We start from the raw sequence: 20,200 nt of genomic DNA on the forward strand, positions 1-20,200 counted from the left end.
CCAATAAAGTCAATGGATGAAAAATGTGTTTTCTATATTTCTAAGTGCTACACATTTGTGATAACAATAACAATAATAAAAACAATAGGCCAAAAATGTCCCTGGTGCTCAGGGAGCCCGTATTTGAATATTGGGTAAAAACACTTAGAAGAGAATGGTTTCCAGGGAAATTTTGGAAAGTTACAGGGAAAAGATTCAATTTTTTAGTAACAAAAGCTATTTCTCAATAGATAAATGGTCAAATGATTTGAATAGGCAGCTTTCAAAGGAAGTAGTCCACCCTAATAACAAATATGAAAAGAAATGCTACAAGTGAATAACAATTAGAGAATTGCAAATTAAAGAAACTCTGAGATTCTACCTAATATCCATTAGACTTTCAAGCATGAAATAAAAAGAAAAAGAAAAAGTTACACTCCTAGTTTTTCTTTGCTGGAAACTCATACAGATCATGAACACTGACTGTGATTATCCCACAGGGCTTTATCCTAGGCCTTCTTTTCTCACTTTATGGCACTTCACTTAGTGATCTCATCATCATACCACAGATTTAATTATCATCTCTATGTCAGTGATTTTCATACTTGCCTATCCTACCCTAACCTCCTTGCTGACCTACAAATTTACATCTCTAACTGCCTTTCAAACGTTTTTAACTGAATGTCCAGTGGATACCTTAAACTCAACATGTCTAAAATTGAATTTGTATTTTTCCTCTTAAACACTGTACCCTAATTTCCCTATTATGTCAAGAGCCTCACTATCCTCCCTGTTCCCCAGGCTTGTCAATTAGGCACCATCCTTGAATCCTCATTATTTTTCTCACATACCGCCATTTCCAATCATTTGCCAAGACTTGTTGATTTCACCTTTACAAAATTCTTGGCTATACCTCCTTTTCTCATAGGTAATGTAAAAGCCTTGTGACAGCACCTATTACCTCATGCTTAGACTATCGTGAAAATCTGATACTGGATTTTGCCTTCAAGTTTCTCCGCATTCCAATCTATGCTCCATCCAGATGACAAACTGATTTTCCTAAAGCTCAGATTTGACCGTGTCATTCTCCATCAAATTCCAATGGCTTCCTAAAATATTCAAAGATCAAATTCAAAATAGCTTATTTCGTGCTTAAAGTCCTTCATAATCTTATTCTCCTCACCCCATATGTCCAAGATTTTTTTTTCCTTTCATTTCTGATGATGTATTATTTCAATCTAGTGACACTGGTTTTCTCACTATGAATGAGACACTCCATCTTTCAAATCAGGTTATTTTTTTCTGCCTGCTCCCCCTTGCCTAGAATGCTTTCCCTCTTCATATCTACCTCCTGGCTTCTCTGGGTTCCTTCCAGTCTCAACTAAAATTTCATGTTCTATACAAAAACTTTCCCACACTTTCTTAACTCTTGCTCATTCTGCTTTTACTTATTCCCCACTTATCTGTTTATATGCTGTTAATTTATCCTAATTTTTGTATGTAATTTTTTTCTTTGTTGTCTCCCCCATTGATTGTGAGGTTCTTGAGAGAAGGGACTGTCTTTTGCCTTGATTTTGTAGTCCTAGTACTTAGCACAGAGTCTTTTTTAATGCATTCTTAAAATTGAATTTTAGGATGCTGAGTGTATCCCATCATAGGAGATGGGAAGGCGGTCGGATGTGACTGTGTACATTGAGAATGAACTTGGGCAGGAAGGTCAGATGCAGGTGAGGAACAGGTGAAGAAGCCCTGTGTTCCTCCCTCACTCCACACGACTGACCCATAAATTGTTCCCTGCTAGGAAATGTTTTGGCCAGCACTTCACAGCCTTCTGGCTCCTTAAGTTTCTCCTCTCAGGATAGGCAACTGTTTGCTATTTTCTTTCAGTTCCTTAACTATATCCAATCCCCAACAAGCTCACCTTTCACATGCAACTAGTTGGAATAAGCTTTTATTTTTTTTTTGTAGCACTTCTGCATCTTCCAAAAGTATCAAACATCTCAAAATCAACACCAGTGTCCTTTAGAATTTCTAGAATTTGTCTGCTGAATACGCATTTTGCAATCTGTTTGTTTCCTTCCATAAACAGCATCACAGAAGCTTAATTTATAAGTACATTGAGACTTTCTTCTAGTTTGGGGGCCTTGGGGAAAATTGTGTCAAGCTCTTTAGATGCCTCCAATTTCTTAACAATATGGAGATCTCACATCAGCTCTCTAGACTGCTATAACCAAAGATAAGTGGGCCAACTGCATGATGTTTTGAGTCTTTGGTGTATGTCTTCATCTGAAAGGAGATCAAAACTGATAAGCTGAATATAATACTTGTTAAGAATTTCTTGGTCAACTTGATTTAGAAAAGAAAGAAGAAAATCAAATTATCAGTATCAAAAATGAAAAGGGTGAATTCACCTCCAATGAAGAGGAAATTAAAACAACAATTAGGAATTATTTTTCCCAGTTGTGTGCCCATAAATTTGGCAACCTTAGGGATATGGATGAATATCTACAAAAATATAAATTGCTCAGGTTAACAAAATAGGAAATAAAATTCCTAAATAACCCCATCTCAGAAAAAGAAAGTGAGCAAGCCATTAATGAACTCCCTAGGAAAAAATCTCCAAGGCCAAATGGTTTTACATGTGAATTTTATCAACCATTTAAACAAAAAATAATTCCTATACTTTATAGACTATTTGGGAATATAGGGGAAGAAAGAGTCCTACCAAATTCTTTTTATGACACAAATATGCTACTAATACCCAAAACAGGAAGAGTCAAAACAGAGAAAGAAAATTATAGACCAAATTCTCTAATGAATATTGATGCAAAAATTTTAAATAAAATATTAGCAAAAAGATTGCAGCAACTTATCACAAGAATAATACACTATGACCAGGTAGGATTTATTCCAAGAATGCAAGGCTGGTTCAAGATTAGGAAAACTATCAGCATAACTGATCATATCAACAAAACTACCAGAAACAATATGATCATCTCAATAGATGCAGAAAAAGCCTTTGACAAAATACAACACCAATTCCCATTAAAACACTAGAAAGCATAGGAATAAATGGAGCCTTCCTTAAAATCATAAATAGCATCTACTGAAATCCATCAACAAGCATTATTTGTAAAGGAGATAAGCTAGATAATAAGCTAGATACATTCCCAATAAGATCAGGAGTGAAATAAGGATGTCCATTATCACGCCTAGTATTCAATTTGGTACTAGAAATGTTAGCTCTAGCAATAAGAGAAGAAAAAGAAATTGAAGGAATTAGAATAGGCAAAGAAGAAGCTAAATTATCACTTTTTGCAGATAATATGATGATTTACTTAGAGAATCCTAGAGAATCAATTAAAAAACTACTTGAAATAATAAACAACTTTAGCAAAGTTGCAGGATATAAAATAAACCCACATAAATCCTCAGCATTCCTATACATTACTGACAAAGCCCAACAGCAAGAGATAGAAAGAGAAATTCCATTCAAAGTTACTGTAGACACTATAAAATATTTGGGAGTTCACCTGCCAAGACAAACCTAGGGACTATATGAAAATAATTTTGAAACACTTTCCATGCAAATAAAGTCAGATATAAATAAATGGAATAATATCAGTTGCTCATGGTTAGGCCAAGCTAATATAATAAAAATGACAATTTTACCTAAATTAATCTATCTATGCAGTGCCATACCAATTGAACTACCAAAGAATTATTTTACTTAGCTGGATAAAATAATAACAAAATTCATCTGGAAGAACAAGAGGTCTAGACTATCTAGGGTATTAATGAAAAGAAATGCTAAAGAAGGTGGCCTAGCCATACCAGATATTAAACTGTACTATAGAGCAATAGTCATCGAAACTACCTGGTACTGCCTAAGAAACAGAGTTGTGGATCAGTGGAATAGGATAGGTACACAAGATGCAGTAGTCAACAACTATAGCAATCTCCTCTTTGATAAACCCAAAGAGGCCAGCTTCTGGGCTAATAATTCACTCTTTCACAAAAACTGCTGGGGAAATTGGAAAATGGTAGGTCAGAAACTGGGCATAGACCAATATCTTACACCATATACCAAAATAAAGTCAAAATGGGTTCATGATTTAGGAATAAAGGCTGAAACTACGAGCAATTTGGGAGAGCAAGGAATAGTTTACCTATCAGATTTATGGAAAAGAAAAGAATTCATGACCCAACAAGAGATAGAGAGGATTACAAAATGCAAAATGGATAATTTTGATTATGTTAAATTGAAATGCTTTTTTACAAAAAAAGCCAATGCAACAAAGATTAAGAGGGATGGAGAAAATTGGGAGAAAATATTTACAACTAATGTCACTAATAAAGGCCTCATTTCCAAAATATACAGGGTACTGAGCCAAATATATAGGAATACAAGTCATTCCCCAATTGAGAAGTGGGCAAAGGATATGAACAGACAGTTTTCAGAGGAAGAAATTAAAGATTTCTATAGGCATATGAAAAAATGCTCGAAATCATTACTGATTACAAAAATGCAAATCAAAACCCCTCTTAGATACCACATCCCTCCTGACAGATTGGCTAAAATGACAAAATAGGAAAATGATAAATGCTGGAGAACATGTGGGAAAATTGGAACACTGTTACATTGCTGGTGGAGTTTTGAACTGATCCAGCCATTCTGGAGAGCAATTTGGAAGTATACCCAAAGGGCTATGAAAATGTTCTTACCCTTTGACCCAGTAATACCACTTCTAGGATTGTATCCCAAAGAGATCACACAAGTGGGAAAAGGACCCATATGTACAAAAATATTTATAGCAGCTCTTTTTGTAGTAGCAAAGAATTACAAATCAAGGGGATGCCCATCAATTGGGGAATGCCTGAACAAGTTGTGGTATATGAAGGCAATGGAATACTATTGCGCGATAAGAAATGGGGATGATACGGACTTCATAATAACATGGAGAAATCTACAGGATATAATGCTGAGTGAGCAGAGCAGAACCAGAAGAACATTATACACAACCACAGGTATATGGATTCTGTGATGATTAACCCTGATAGACTTTGCTCTTCTCAGCAACACAAGGTGCAAAGACAACTGCACAGGACTCATGATGGAGACAGCTATCTACATCCAGAGAAAGAACTATTAAGCATGAATGCAGATTGAGACACACTGTTTACTCTTTTTTTTCCTTTTTTTTTCTCTTTTGTTTGTTTTTGTTTGTTTGGTATTTTTTTGTTTTGTTTCTTCTTTCTCCTGATTCATTCCATTGGTTATAATTCTTCTTTACAACTTGACTATTGTGTAAATAAGTTCAATGTGAAGTTATATGTATAAGACATATCAGATTACATGCGGTTGGGGGGGTAAAAAATGTGGAACTCAAAATTATGTGGAACTGAGCATTGTAAACTAAAAGTAAAAAAATCTTAATTAAAAAAATAAAAGAATTTCCACCATGGGCTTACTGAAGTGATGGTGGGGCTCCTTTCATGAGGAGAAAGCATGGAGCATGTTCCTCAGCTTCTTCAGCCCTTCCTGCATTTGGTAGTGGCATTCAAGAGGAATATGGCCGGAAATATGGCACTCCACCTTCCTGGTGAGCTGAGGGGCATGGGGGCCATCTAACCCATCCACTTTCTGCAAGTTCTTAAAAAAACAGAAATGTTGGGTCAGAGCTAATTTCATTTTTCTCAGTCACTTAAATACACATAAATATGTGTAATTATATGTGTGTGTATATATATATATATATATATATATATATATATATATATGTATATATATATATATATATATATATGTATATATATTTATATATATATATATTCCTTCCCAGATTAAATTTTCCATGATTCTGGCCTTTTATTTTGTAAAATTCTAGAACTAGTCATTATGGAAAAAAATATAAAAGTTCCCATTTTTTTTGTACTGGAAAATTAGCTATTAGGATGAGTGGGCCATACCCCACTATGCCCATTTTTAACAGATGTTATTGTTTTTCACTATATTTTAACACATTATCATACAAAGTAAAATTGCTCTTTAAAAATGGGACTAAAGTAGAAAATATTTGTTTTTTTATCTGGAAAAATGTTTCTAGTTTACTTAGGGACATCCATTTTAATGGTAAATAGGAACTTGAAGTGGCTGTCCTGAGTTTCAAAGTATCAAATTACACCCTCAAAATAAGTGAAAAGCTTTGCCACTTTCCTCTACACATTTCTATTGATAATTCTTGTTTATATTTTAAATATTTATTCACCAATCCATGAGCAGACATAAACTTGTGCTTCTATGTATATTCAGTAATAATATACACTCAGTTATAATATCCCTCAATAGACAATGGTTAAAGGATATAAATGCAAGAAAACTTTTGTGTAAAGGAATGTATGTTTCACTAGGCAATTCACTTGACTACCTATTATCTTGTATTTGTATGTTAATGCTGGTTTAACACAATTGTTCATTATTATTTACATGGCATTTTTTGTTTATGGCAGAAATTCTACCAAACTGAATGTTGTGAAGATATAGGGATGTGTAAATACCAATTCAGAATATTTCCAGAGAAAGCCATGGTCAAATAAGAGAAGAGATAGACATATGTAGATATTTTCTTACTTATTCAGTCAGTCTACTGAAGAGCATCACAAATTATGTGTACCTATATTATCAGACAAACTGTCTGCTCTGTTCCTTACTTACTATGAAGCCCATGTCCCTTTTCTTGCCTGGATCTGTAATTAAAATATCTCAGTATTTACACTGAGGCTCACATCAGCCTGAATCAAGCTACAGCGGGGAGGAGGTGAATAGGGTTATCTAAAAGTCAAGAACTGCTATATTAAAAAAGGGCATTAAAGATCATTCCAATTTTCTATGAGGGGAAACTATAAGAATGTGATCTGGAATACATACTAATCTTGAAATGGGAAAGAGAGTGAGTAGCTAAGTATGAACTAAAATGGTTATTTTGAATATGGACTTTCCTAAAATATTGCCCAATAATAACATTAAGCAACCCTTTACCCCCAAAATAAAAGAAAAACAGGAGAAAATCCGAATTTATAGAGAGGAAGAATTTAAATGTTTGTTGTATGTGCTCTTAATTTAAAAAAAATTACTAGATTATTAGCTCCTTGAGTGCTCACTGAGGTAAGGAAATTGAAAGAGTCCACAGGTCCATTGTTTATAGCATAGTTCTAAATATATATTGAGAGAGGGAGAAAGGGAGAGATAGAAGGGGGTAAATTATTTCACATAAAATTGGCAAGAAAAAGCAGTTCTGCTGGAAGGGAAAAGGGGACAGGTGATGGGGAATGACTTGAGGAGGGAATAACATACACACTCTATTGAGTATCTTACTCCAGAGGAAAGTAAGGGGAAGGGGATAAAAAAGGAGGGATGATAGAAGGGAGGGCCGATAGGGGCATGAGGTAATCAAAAGCAAACACTTTTAAAAAGGGACAGGGTTAAGAGAGGAAACTGCATAAAGAGAGACAGGATAGGATGGAAGGAAATATAGTTAGCCTCTCACAACATGATTATTGTGGAAGTGTTTTACATAATGATACATGTGTGACCTATGTTGAATTGCTTGCCTTCCTAGGGATGGTGGGTGGGAAGAGAAGAGGGGAGAGAATTTGGTACTCAAAGTTTTAAAAGCAGATGCTCAAAAAAAGTTATTTTTGCATGTAGCTGGGAAACAAGATATATAGGGAATGGGGCATAGAAATCTATCCTGCCCTATAAGAAAGTTAGGGGAAAGGTGATGGGGGGGGGAATGGGGTGACAGAAGGGAGGGCTGACTGGGGAATGGGGCAATCAGAATATATTCCATCTTGGAATGGGGCAGAAATGGGAAGAAAATTTGTAAGTCAAAATCTTGTGGAAATCAGTGTTGAAAACTAAAATATTAAATAAAAATGATAAAATTTAAAAAAAAATGAATAATGCATTATACTTTGTTCATAGTGCTTTGAAGAACCTGAGCATAGGCAGGTTCTCAATGAAAGCAGGTTTCAGAGAGAAAAGTGGGATCCTTGGATATTCTATTAGTTTGTAAATTTTCGTGTTGCCTCAGAAAGTAGAGTTTAAATTTCCATCAAGGACATTGTTCTCTTGAGTTTTGACCTCACAGCTTGGTTTAGTTTAATGCAAAGAGTGTTGTGCTGTGTGAACTTGGGAAAGTCACTCAAATTCTATTTCCTTATATCTAAAATGAGGATGATGGACTAGGTGACATCTGAGTTCTATCAACCAACCTGGTTTTCTAGCTGGATTTTTAGAGTATAGTATTATCTCGTTTCTCTATCACCTTGCCAGAGTTACAGAAGAGAAAATCATTTGTATTAGCTATTCTGGAGGCCTCTGTATGAAATTATAGTAAAGAAAACAAATTATCAATTACAGAAATACTATTTTGAAATCTAGGATGAAAAAGCTACTCATGAAAAACTTTCTCTACAAATCTAGATCCATATCTTTTCTACAAATTTTAATCTTAAAGAATCTCCAGGAGCACAAAGAGAATGAACAATTCTGAGCCCATATTTGTCAAAGGTAAGATTTGACACTTGGTCATCACTGAGAGGCTAGATCTTAATTTATTATACCACATTACCTCTCCATAATAAAACAACTTGTTGTATACCAGTATGGTTTTGCAGTGGGAGAGCTCTATTATATTTTATATCACTTCTCAGGTATCTCTCTCCTGGCAGCCATCTTGGCCAAAAGTCAGCAACTAATCATATCAATAAAGGTTTCTCTAGAATTTTACCAGGAATTGAGGTTAAACTGCCATAGTTATACTTTGTAAACAATAATATTTTGATTTTAAAAATGTGACAGCATTTGCCTTTCTACAGATCCATGATTGGTTGGTTATTGTCCTTTATTTTTGAAGAGGACCAAAATGATATCACTTTGTTAGAGTCAAGTTGTAGTGTGTTTGACTGTGTCTGATCATACTAATGTGAGTTGGGAATGCTATACCACATGTCAGGTACAAATAGTGCATGTGAACATTTGTGGTAGATTCTCTAAATTCGTACATCTCACATTTCTTTTGAGCTACTTTAATTTTGCTTTGCTTGTAGAGCAAGGCTCCTTCTCTGATGAGGGCATGCCATGCTGGGTAGTCCTGTGCCAGTGTCTTCTATGTCACACAATCTATTCCAACCTTCTTAAGAGAGAACTTGAGAGTGTCCTTGTATCAATTTGTCTGACCACCATGTGGGCACTTACCCTGTGTGAGTTCTCCATAAAAATAGTCTTTTGGCTAGCATATGTTTTGCATTCAAATAACATAGCCAGCCCACTGGAGTTTCACTCTCTGCAGTAGAGTTAGAATACTTTGCAGTTTAGTTCAGGAAAGGATCTCAGTGTCTGGTCTCATCCTGCCAGGTCATTTTCAGAATCTCCCTAAGACAATTCAAATGGAAATGGTTCAATTTCCTGGCATGGTGCTGGTATACTGTCCAGGTTTCACTGACAGCTCTGTAGAGCATCAGTTTTGTAGTCAGTTAAATAGCTCTTCTCTCCCATATTTTTCTTTGGAGCCTCCCAGACACTGAGCTAGATCTGGCAATGCATATGTTAAACTTATTATCACTGTATATATCCCTGGAAAGTAATACTGCCCAGGCAAGTGAAGTTATCTACAGTTTTCAAAACTTCTCCATTTTCTGTAACCAATGGTTCCACATACAGATGGTGTGGTGTTGGCTGATGGAGCACTTGTGTTTTCTTGATATTAATTTTTAAGCCAAAATTACCACAAGCAGCAGAGAATCTATCCATACTTTTTTGAGTCTCAGTTTCAGAGGCTGCACTGAGTGCACAATCATCTGCAAACAAAAAATCATTTACCAACACTCCCTCCACTTTGGTTTTGGCTTGTAGCCTTTTCAAGTTGAAGAATGTGCTATCAGTATGGTAGCTGACCTTGACACTGTGTTCATTGAAGAAATTTGATAACATGGTTGAAAATATCATGCTAAAAAGCATGGGAGTAAGCACACAGTCTTGTTTCACTCCATTGGTAACTGAACAAGCATGAGAGTATTGTGTATGATTCAGAACCCTTGGAAGCATGCTGTTGTGAAAATAACATAATACTGATGACCTTCTTTGGGCTACCAAATTTTGACATAATTAAATTTTCCACACGCTTTCATTACTGACAGTATCAAAGGCCTTGGTCAGATCTACAAATGTTGTGTACAGACATCTGTTCTGTTCCTGGCATTTCTCCTGGAGTTGTTGGGCAGCAAACACCATATTGACCATTCCCTGGTCCTTTCTGAAGCTTCTCTGGCTCTCAGGTAGATGACCATCTTACAGGTGAAGGATCAGACTATTAAGGAGGACTCTGTCAAGAATCTTGCCAGCAATGGCTATGAGAAAGACACCCCCCTGCCCCCCGCTGCCCCACCATGATTATCAGAAGGCAATCTATTTCCTTTACCTTTATAAAGATGAACAATAGAGGCATGCTTGAACTCCTGGGAGATAACCTCCTCTTGCCATATAATATGGAAAATTTCAGTCAGCTTTTGTATGAGCAATGGACCTCTCAACTTGTAAACCTCAGCTGGAATAGACTTAGCCCCAGGCACTTTGCTATGAGAGAGGAGTTTAATGGCATTCAGAACCTCTTCTTCAGTTGGAAATTTGTCTAGAGAGGGATTGACCAAAATCTACCTTCTGTGGTTTCAGCTTTGATTGATGATGGTCTGTTGAGAACATTATGGAAGTGTTCAAACCATCACATGTCCTTATCACTAATCAATGTGTCTCCATCAGCCCTGAGTAGCTTTGATGCACCATAGGTCTTTGGCCCATAAATAGCCTTCAGGGCATCAGGAAAGCGCTTTGGATTGTTACTATCAGCATAAAAGTGAATTTCATCTTCCTTCTTCCTGAACCAAGAATCCAGCAACTGTCTAAGCTTTGCTTGTACTTTACTTTAGATGGAATTGAATCCTGCCTTTTTAGAGATGGATGAATAATTCTGCTGATAATCCCTGTGGAGTTCTCATTTTTCATTTAGCAGCTTGTGAATTTCCCCATTATTTTCGTCAAACCAAACTTGATGTTTGTGAGTGTTCTGACCCAGATGAACAAATACAATGCTGTCCACCAAATATGTGAAAGCTGCCCACTCCTTTTCTGCTCCGCTGTTGCCAATTATGTGTTGGCTCAACTTTCCCCTCAAATAAGCACCAAACTTCCCCACTCAGAGGAGAGTTCTAATCAGTTGACATTAATTCTTCTGGTGGTTATTTTGCCTTGGGGCCACTGCTTTTGTTGAATGTGAATATTTAGCTTGGAGAGCTAAATATGATCAGTCCAGCACTTTGTGCCACATGTTGCTTTCCTCACTCTCAATTCCTGTCTGTCTCTTCTCCTTACAATCACATAGTTTATTAAATTCCAATGTTTGCTGTTAGATTGCATCCACAAATTTTATTGCATTTAGATAAATGGAAGACAATGTTGATGACGAGAAGCTTATGAGATGCACAAGTCTTCAGTATTAAGTGATCATTTCCATTGCTGTTTCCAACTCCATTCCTCTCAAGAATTCCTCCTTGCTATGTCTGGTAGTCTGAGGCTCAGTTATCATTAAAGTCACCCAGAATTATAAGGATCTCCAGGTTTTCTTAAAATTTTTCTTTGACTTCACCAGGATTCTTCATGGTGGGAGCATAGGCACTGATAGTGGTGGTGTGGCCTTTTCCTGCAAATGATGATCATATTATCCTGAACCTGTTGTTCACTCCTTTTGGTAGACATACAACCTTGTTGACTAGATTGGTTTCAATTGTAAAACCTACGCCAACGTGATGGCACTCCCCTTCATTGCATCCACTGCAGAAAAATATGTATCCACTTCTGACTTCATTAAGTTGGTCTTCATTTGCCAGCCTTGTTTCACGCAAGGCTGTTTTTGGATGTGATACTTGCTGACTTCTCTCACAAGACCCATTTGTCTTTCAGGTCTACTGCATTTTGTGTTGTCTGTAAGTGCGTGTACATTCCATGTACCAATGATAAATGGAATAATCTTTGCAGAAATTTTTGTAATTTTTTTGCATGAGTTTTGTCCACAGTGTTTGAGACCCCTTGGTTATCCTCAACCTGGTTTATCATTTCTGCTGAAATGGTTTACTGCGGTGTGGCCACTGTGCATGGTATAGCTTTTTGGAGCCACAGTTGAGAGTTAGGTGGACCAGGTAGACACAAAAGGTGCAAAGCAGACCTTAAAAGGGTTTAGCTGCCCTTACACCAGAGTTACTAGTCTTCCCTGAACAATAGTCTCTGCTAAATCCCTTCTGCAGAATCATATTTTACCCTCCACCTCCTATGGTCTTTCAAATATCACTCATATTAATTTATTAATGAGATGTGTGAATACATTCTGTATCAGAGTATGCATTTTTGTCACCTGTGGTGAGATGCTTTGAGTGCATCAATGGAAACTAAGAGATCATATACTTAATTAAGTGAAATATTTCCTGTCCTTTAGAAGTTAGAAGTTATCAGTAGTAATGGTCTGAAGGAATTCATATGACTTACACAATTTTTATTTCTTTACTGTAGGCTTCGTATCAAGAGCATCTATGCCTTCCTAAAAGCAAATAGAATTTTCAATTAAATATATTTTCCTGACCCTTTTCAAAATTGGTCCAGAGATTTATGATGTGGCAAAGCCATTGAGTCAAAGCTATATCAACTTATGAATACTGAATATGACTTGAATTGAGACTTCAATGTTATTTTTTAATTAAGATTTAAAATCACATTTTATGTTTTATAAAAAAGTCCTTAAATCAGAAGGAAATTATATTACCCATTTAAATCTACACATTGCATCAAACAATCATTTACTTATAATAATTCACATGAAAAGTCTTGATAATTTAAAAAATAAGTGACAGATTTTTTTTGTGTATATGTGTGGTTTTGGCATCTGTTGCTGAGAACCTTAGTCATAAATGTTTCAACTTTTCTTATAAAAATCTAGCTTCATATGGCACTTTAAATTTTACAAATCAATTTCTTCCAGGGTCCTGTGAGATATGTAGTGACACATCATTTTTCCCATTGATGAATGAGGAGACTCAGGCTCAGAGAGTTTAGGTAATGTCCAATTTCACCCTGCTAATAGTGATCAAAGCCATGAATTAAAGAGCAATCTCTTGAATATAAATTCAGTGATCTCTTATGCCATACTGATCATGTTTCCACATAAAATTATGAAGCTACTGCCATTTAGCAGAACAAAATATTAGAATTTGAAAGAATCCTAATGATTACCTTGTCCAGTGCCCTAATTATATAAAAAAGAATGTTGAGACTCTGAGAGGTTGTGACTTCTTTTAGCCTTAATAGAGAGTTGTTCTAGCCTATTTAACAAAGCAGAAATCTTCCTAGGAGATATTTATTATTGATATCTGTGAAAATATTTGATTTACTCATACCACTCCATGAATAGTTAAAGGAAATGGATTCTAAGCTTTTTAAAAACAACTGTAATCTCTCACTGATGTTTGATAAACAGCTACAATCCAGTCAATTGCCTTCTTATGAAATGTAAGATAATCCTTTGTGTTTTTTTTTTTCCTGTTCTTTGAACATGACTTCCTTGTAACATAGTTGGTTATCTATGAAAATATAATCAAAATGACAAGAACAGAGTATATATAGCCTGCCAATTTTCTGTTGTTTTTCATCGTTGCTTTTTTTTTTCTCCCTTCCTTTTTTCAAGCTGATTCTCACACCTGTTACTAGACTGCTATGCTTGTCAGAAACAATAAAAGGGAATGGCTTTAACCACTGGGAACAGACCTTTTGGTAGGACCATAGGGGAATCCCAGTCAGGAGCCAGCTGGTATTCTTAAATCTATTTATTGCTACAGGCTGTGAGCAAAGGGTTTCTTCTGTATGCTCTGTTCACATCATTTATTTTCAAACATGGGTCTTTCTTTGGCTTATAAAAAAAATCAGATGTAATATTTCCAATGTAAAATTTTCTGTCAAATACTCAGATGCTGTGAATTTGCAACCACATGCTCCAAGCACTTAAAGAGAGGCTGCTGTCTGCATTGTATGTTTAGTTTCATTATTCCCTGAATATTCATTTGCTTGAAAAAAGGTGGAAAAAAGGTTTTGTGAACCGAAAGAAAGCCAAAGTCCCCAACTATTTCTGGCAATATATTTATCCTTATCATCATTCCAGTTCAAAGCAAAAACGATTTTAAGGTGGTCGTTGTTGTTGTTGTTTTCTTCTACCCTTCCCGGTATTTGCAATGCCAATCAAAATTCAATTATTTTCTGCTCAAAATTATTTTATTATTACAAAATAAACATAGGTGATGAATATGGCTTTTAACTATAAATTGGTAGGCCAATTATGAGGGAGATTTCTTGTGTTCCTGGGGGAAAAGACTAAAGAAAATTTTGGGAACTGAGGACATTGCCATCTTATTCTTAGGATTTCAAGTAATTTGACTGCAAAGCAGGAAAAAATATATATAAATTTAGCTCTGAATTTTGATTGCTTCCTATTCACACTGAGCTATAAATACTTAACTCCAAAATTGGTTTTTGAATGTATTTACACTCATGGCCCTGGAGGTAAAAAGGAAAGAAAAAAAATAGAAAGAAAAAACTCAAAAGGAAAAAGGAATTAAGGGAGAAAAGCAGAAAAAAGAAAGTGATTTTATTAATATTTCACTGAGATAATTTTCAATATAAAATTGATTTCTTAAAAGTTCAGAATTTATATTTTGTCATATATTGTTGGAAAAGTCTGCTAATGATATCTGTTCATCTGTCAACTGTTTAAAGAAGTAACTCTGAACAAGTATCAACATTATGCAATGAGAAGTTTGGCTTTGATGTTAGTTGGAACACAAAGTTGTTCTTCAAGGAAAAAAAATAGAATGTTATATCAGTATCATAAACTATTACAAGAACTAAGAATATGATTTCTAAGTGTTAGGTTTCAAAAACCCAAACCTGAAAGCTTAGAGAAAAAAAAGAGGGAATACTAAAGTAAAATCCTAAAGAATATGAACAGTGTGGAAAATAATCTGAAAAGAAATCTTCTAAGGGAAATAAACTATTACAAGAACTAAGAATATGATTTCTAAGTGTTAGGTTTCAAAAACCCAAACCTGAAAGCTTAGAGAAAAAAAAGAGGGAATACTAAAGTAAAATCCTAAAGAATATGAACAGTGTGGAAAATAATCTGAAAGAAATCTTCTAAGGGAAATAAGTACTTCAATACAGAATGATTTCATTGAAGCCTTAGAAATTAGCCCATTCCAATTGGTAATTCAGAGGAAGATTCACAAACTTCCCACCTCTCCCCCCAGTTTCCACCATTTTCCCCTCTACTGTAAAATCTCTTGGGTCCTCTTTTATGTCAGGCAATTAACCCCATTCTACCTGTCCCTTTCCTCCTTCCCCAGTGCATTCTTTTCTTACCCCTAATTTATTTTTTAGGCACTATCTCATCATATTCCATCTCACAACTATGCCTTCTGTCTTTGTATACTCCTAAATGCCCTAATAATGAGAACATTTTTAGTAGTATCATCTTCCCATGTAGTAACATAACAGTTCAACACATATTGAATTCCTCATGATGTCTCTTTCCTGTTTACCTTTTTAATGCTCCTTTTACGTTTTGCACTTAAATGTCAAATTTTCTGTTCAGCTCTGGTGTTTTGATCAAGAATATTTGAAAGTGGCATGGCCAGGATGGTGGCATGAACACAGCTATCGACCAAAGTCCTCTAAACACCTGTAAAAATGACTCTAAACAAATTCTAGAGAAACAGAACCCATGAAATGATAGAGTGAAACAAGTCTCCATCCCAAGACAGCATGGATGGTCACTGGGAAGGGTCTATTGCATCATTCTGGGAGCAGAGCACAGCCCAACATGGGCCATAGCTGAAGGGACAAAGCCAGAATAGACCTCATGAAACAAGCCTCAAGGCCGTGAATCACTGAGCTGTGGCAGTTTCCAGACTTCTCAGTCCATAAATGCCAAAGACAACTGATCAGGTCAGTGGGAAAATTGTTGAACCCAGGTGAGAGAAGTGCATGGTCCGGCCCCAGCCCTGGGGTGGAGGAGTCAGCTGTGGCAGTGGCAGTGACAGCACAAATGGCGGGGGCTGTTTCCACAGTGCCAGGTCCACAGGTGGGGGGAATCAAGTGGCTAATCAGAGTGGGAGTGCAGGAATCTCTTTGATGGTGCTAAGGAAGCTATCTCTTGCTTTATCCTGCTAGGATCTGGGACACAGTCCTGGTTGGTGGACATTGGGGGAGGAGGAGCCCTGGTATGGCAGAGCTTGCAGTGGATGTAGAGAGGGAGTCCTCCTCATAGTTCACAGGCCAGGAGAGGAGTTCCTCCTCTGAAAAAAAAATCATACCACCTTAGAATAGAAGTAGCTCTGAAAGCAGCAGCACAAAACCCCTGAAGCATGGGACATAGCACTGCACACTCAGAAAGCAGTAATACCCTGACAAAAAAAGCGAGAAGTCAAGTAATTTGCTTAGAAAATGAGCAGGCAGCATAAAAGTATTGAGGCTATAGATTCTTTTTTGGGGACAAAGAAGATCAAAACATACAGCCAGAAGAAGTTAACAAAGTCAAAGAGCATACATCAAAAATCTCCAAGAAAAGTGTGAATTGGTCTCAGGCCATGGAAAAGCTCAAAAAGGATTTTGAAAATCAAGTATAGAAGACGGCAGCTGGAAAGCAGGGACTTGCGTGAGCTCCCCCCAGGTCCCTCCAAAAACCTGTAAAAATGGCTCTGAACAAATTCTAGAACTACAGAACCCACAAAACAGCAGAGGGAAGCAGGGATCCAGCCCAGGACAGCCTGGATGGTCGCAGGGTAAGATCTATCATGCACAGAGCTGAGGGGAGCGGAGCTCAGTGTGGGCAGCAGCAGTAACAACCAGACCAGGAGCCGGGTGGCACAGGCCCCAGTGCCCTGAATCAGTGAGCTGTGGCAGTTATCAGACTTCTCAACCCACAAACACCAAAGACAACAGAGAAGGTTAGTGGGAAAAGCTGCGGAGAAAGAGTGAAAAGAGTTCACAGTTTAGCAACTGCCTCCCGAGGCAAGCAGGGGTGGTGCAGTTACAGAACTACAGCTGCAGTTGCTTCTGGCTCCAGGCCGACCTGGTGGGAGGCATTAAGTGATCAGAGCAGGAGTGCAGAGCCTGCTTAAGATCTGAGTCAGGTCCAGTCTGATGGTTCTTGGGAAATGAGGAGTGCTGGTGTGGCAGAGGTGACTGTATAGAAATAGCTCTGAAATCAAGCTTGGAACAAAGTATTCTTTGCTCTACAAGCAGTCATACCCTGACAAAAAACTCAAGGGTCAAGTAAGTTGGCCAGGCAGTGAAAATGCACTCAGATTCAGTCTCAGACTTTGGAATCTTTCTTTGATGACAAAGAAGACCAAAACATACAGCCAGAAGAAGTCAACAAAGTCAAAGAGCCTACAACAAAAGCCTCCAAGAAAAACATGAGCTGGTCTCAGGCTATGGAAGAGCTTAAAAAGGATTTGGAAAAACAAGTTAGAGAAGTAGAGGAAAAAATGGGAAGAGAAATGAGAGTGATGAGAGAAAACCATGAAAAACAAGTCAGTGACTTGTTATGGAAACCCCCCCAAAATACTGAAAAAATATTGAAGAAAACAACACCTTCAAAAATAGACTAAGTCAAATGGCAAAAGAGCTCCAAAAAGCCAATGAGGAGAAGAATGCCTTGAAAGGCAGAATTATCCAAATGGAAAGGAAGGTCCAAAAGACCACTGAAGAAAATACTAACTTAAAATTTAGATTGGAGCAAGTGGAAGCTAGTGACTTTATGAGAAATCAAGATATAGAGGACTTTCAAGCTTTCTCAGTGAAAAGACCAGAGCTGAGTAGAAAATCTGACTTTCAAACACAAGAATCAAGAGAAGCATGAAAAGGTAAACAAGAAAGAGAAATCATAAGGGACTTATTAAAGTGGAACTGTTTTGTTTACATTCCTACATGAAAAATGATATGTATATTTCATGAGACCTCAGTATCATAGTAGCTGAAAGGGATATACATACATACATACATATATATATATATATATACACATCTATGTACATATGTGTGTGTATATATACATATGTGTATGTATATATATGTGTGTGTGTGTATATATATATATATATATATATATATATATATATATATAGACAGAGGGCACAGTGTGAGTTGAATATGGAGGGATGATATCTAAAAAAATAAAATCAAATTAAGGGATAAGAGAGGCATACATTGGGAGAGGGAGAAAGGGAGAGATAGAATGGGGTAAATTATCTCACATAAAAGTGGCAAGAAAAAGCAGTTCTCTAGGAAGGGAAGAGGGGGCAGGTGAGGAGGAATGAGTAAATCTTGCTCTCATCGGATTTGACCTTCGGAGGGAATACCATACACACTCAATTGGGTATCTTACCCCACAGGAAAGAAGGAGGAAGAAGATTAAAAAGGGGGGATGAGAGAAGGGAGGGCAGACAGGGGGAGGAGGTAACCAAAGCCAAACACTTCCAAAAAGGGACAGAGTCAAAGGAGAAAATTCAATAAAGGGGGACAGGTTAGGAAGGAGCAAAGCATTGTTAATCTTTCACAACACATGTATTGTGGAAGGGTTTTACATAATGATTTGCATGTGCCCTGTGTTGAATGCTTTCCTTCTTAGGGAGGGTGGGGGACAAGGAGGAAACAGGGGAGGGCATCTGGAACTCGAAATTTTAAAAACAGACATTCGAAAACAACAACAAAAAAATGTTTTTGCATGCAATTAGGAAATAAGATACACAGGCAATGGGGCGTAGAAATTTATCTTGCCCTACAAGAGAAGAAGGGAAAGGGGGATGGGAGGGGAGTGGAGTGACAGATGGGAGTGCTGACTGGGGAATGGGGCAGCCAGAATATATGTCATCTTGGAGTGAGCGGGAGGATAGAAATGGGGAGAAAATTTGTAATTTAAACTCTTGTGAAAATCAGTGCTGAAAACTAAATATATTAAATAAATTAAATATAAAAAAGTTGAACAACAAGAAAAAGAAAATCAAGTATAGAAGTAGAGGGAAAATTGTGAAGAGAAATGAGAGTGATGCAAGAAAATCATGAAAAGCAAGTCGACATCTTGCTAAAGGAGACTCTGAAAATACTGAAGAAAATAACACCTTAAAAAATAGACTAACTGCAATGGCAAAGAAGCTCCAAACAGCCAATGAGGAGAAGGATATATTAAAAGGCAGAATTAGTCAAATAGAAAAGGAGGTCCAAAAGAGCCTTGGAGGCTTTTTTGACTTCTTCTGGCTGTACGTTTTAATTTCTTTGTCTCCAAAGAAATTGAAAGAATCCATGGTTGCCTCTTGAAAAAAGATCCCAAAGAGATAATTCCTTGGAATATTGTAGCCAAATTCTACAGTTCCCAGGTCAAGTGGAAAATATTGCAAGCAGTCAGAAAGCAACAAGTTGAGTATTGTGGAAACACCATCAGGAGAACACAAGATCTAGCAACTTCTACTTTAAGGGATTCGAAGGACTTGAAATATGATATTTTAGAGGGCAAAGGAGCTAGGATTTAAACCAAGAATCACCTACCCAACAAAAACGAGTATAAAATTTCAGGGCAAATATGGACTCTCAATGAAACAGATGACTTCAAACATTCTAGATGAGAAGACCAAACTGAATAGAAAATTTGACTTTCAGGTACAAGAATCAAGAGAAGCATGAAAAAAGGTAACAGTAAAATGAAGTCATAAGTGAATGTAAAATGTAAAATGATGATATCTAAAAATAAAACTAAGGGGTGAGAGAGTAATATATTGGGAGAAGATAAAAGGGAGAGATAGTATGGGTTAAATTATCTCATATAAATGTGGCAAGAAAAAGCTGTTGTAATGGAAGGGAAGAGGGAGTAGGTGAAAGTGAATGAGTGAATTTCTTCTAATTAGTTGTGGCTTAAGGAAGGAATAACACACACCCTCAATTGGGAATCTTAACCTATAGGAAAGTAGGGGTGAAGGGGACAAGAGGAGAGGGATGATGGAAGGGAGGGCAGATTGGGGGAGGAGGTAATCAAAAGCAAACCCTTTTTAAAAGGGACAGGGTCAAAGGAGAAAA

General features: G+C 36.8%; 1 pseudogene; it reads right to left on the reverse strand.

The window, feature by feature from the left end:
- Nucleotides 1–1,818: 1,818 nt before the first annotated feature.
- Nucleotides 1,819–9,047, reverse strand: LOC118838053 (annotated as a pseudogene).
- Nucleotides 9,048–20,200: the final 11,153 nt, after the last annotated feature.

Source organism: Trichosurus vulpecula, chromosome 1 (genome assembly GCF_011100635.1).
Source record: "Trichosurus vulpecula isolate mTriVul1 chromosome 1, mTriVul1.pri, whole genome shotgun sequence".
In the NCBI taxonomy this organism is placed as follows: Eukaryota; Metazoa; Chordata; class Mammalia; order Diprotodontia; family Phalangeridae; genus Trichosurus; species Trichosurus vulpecula.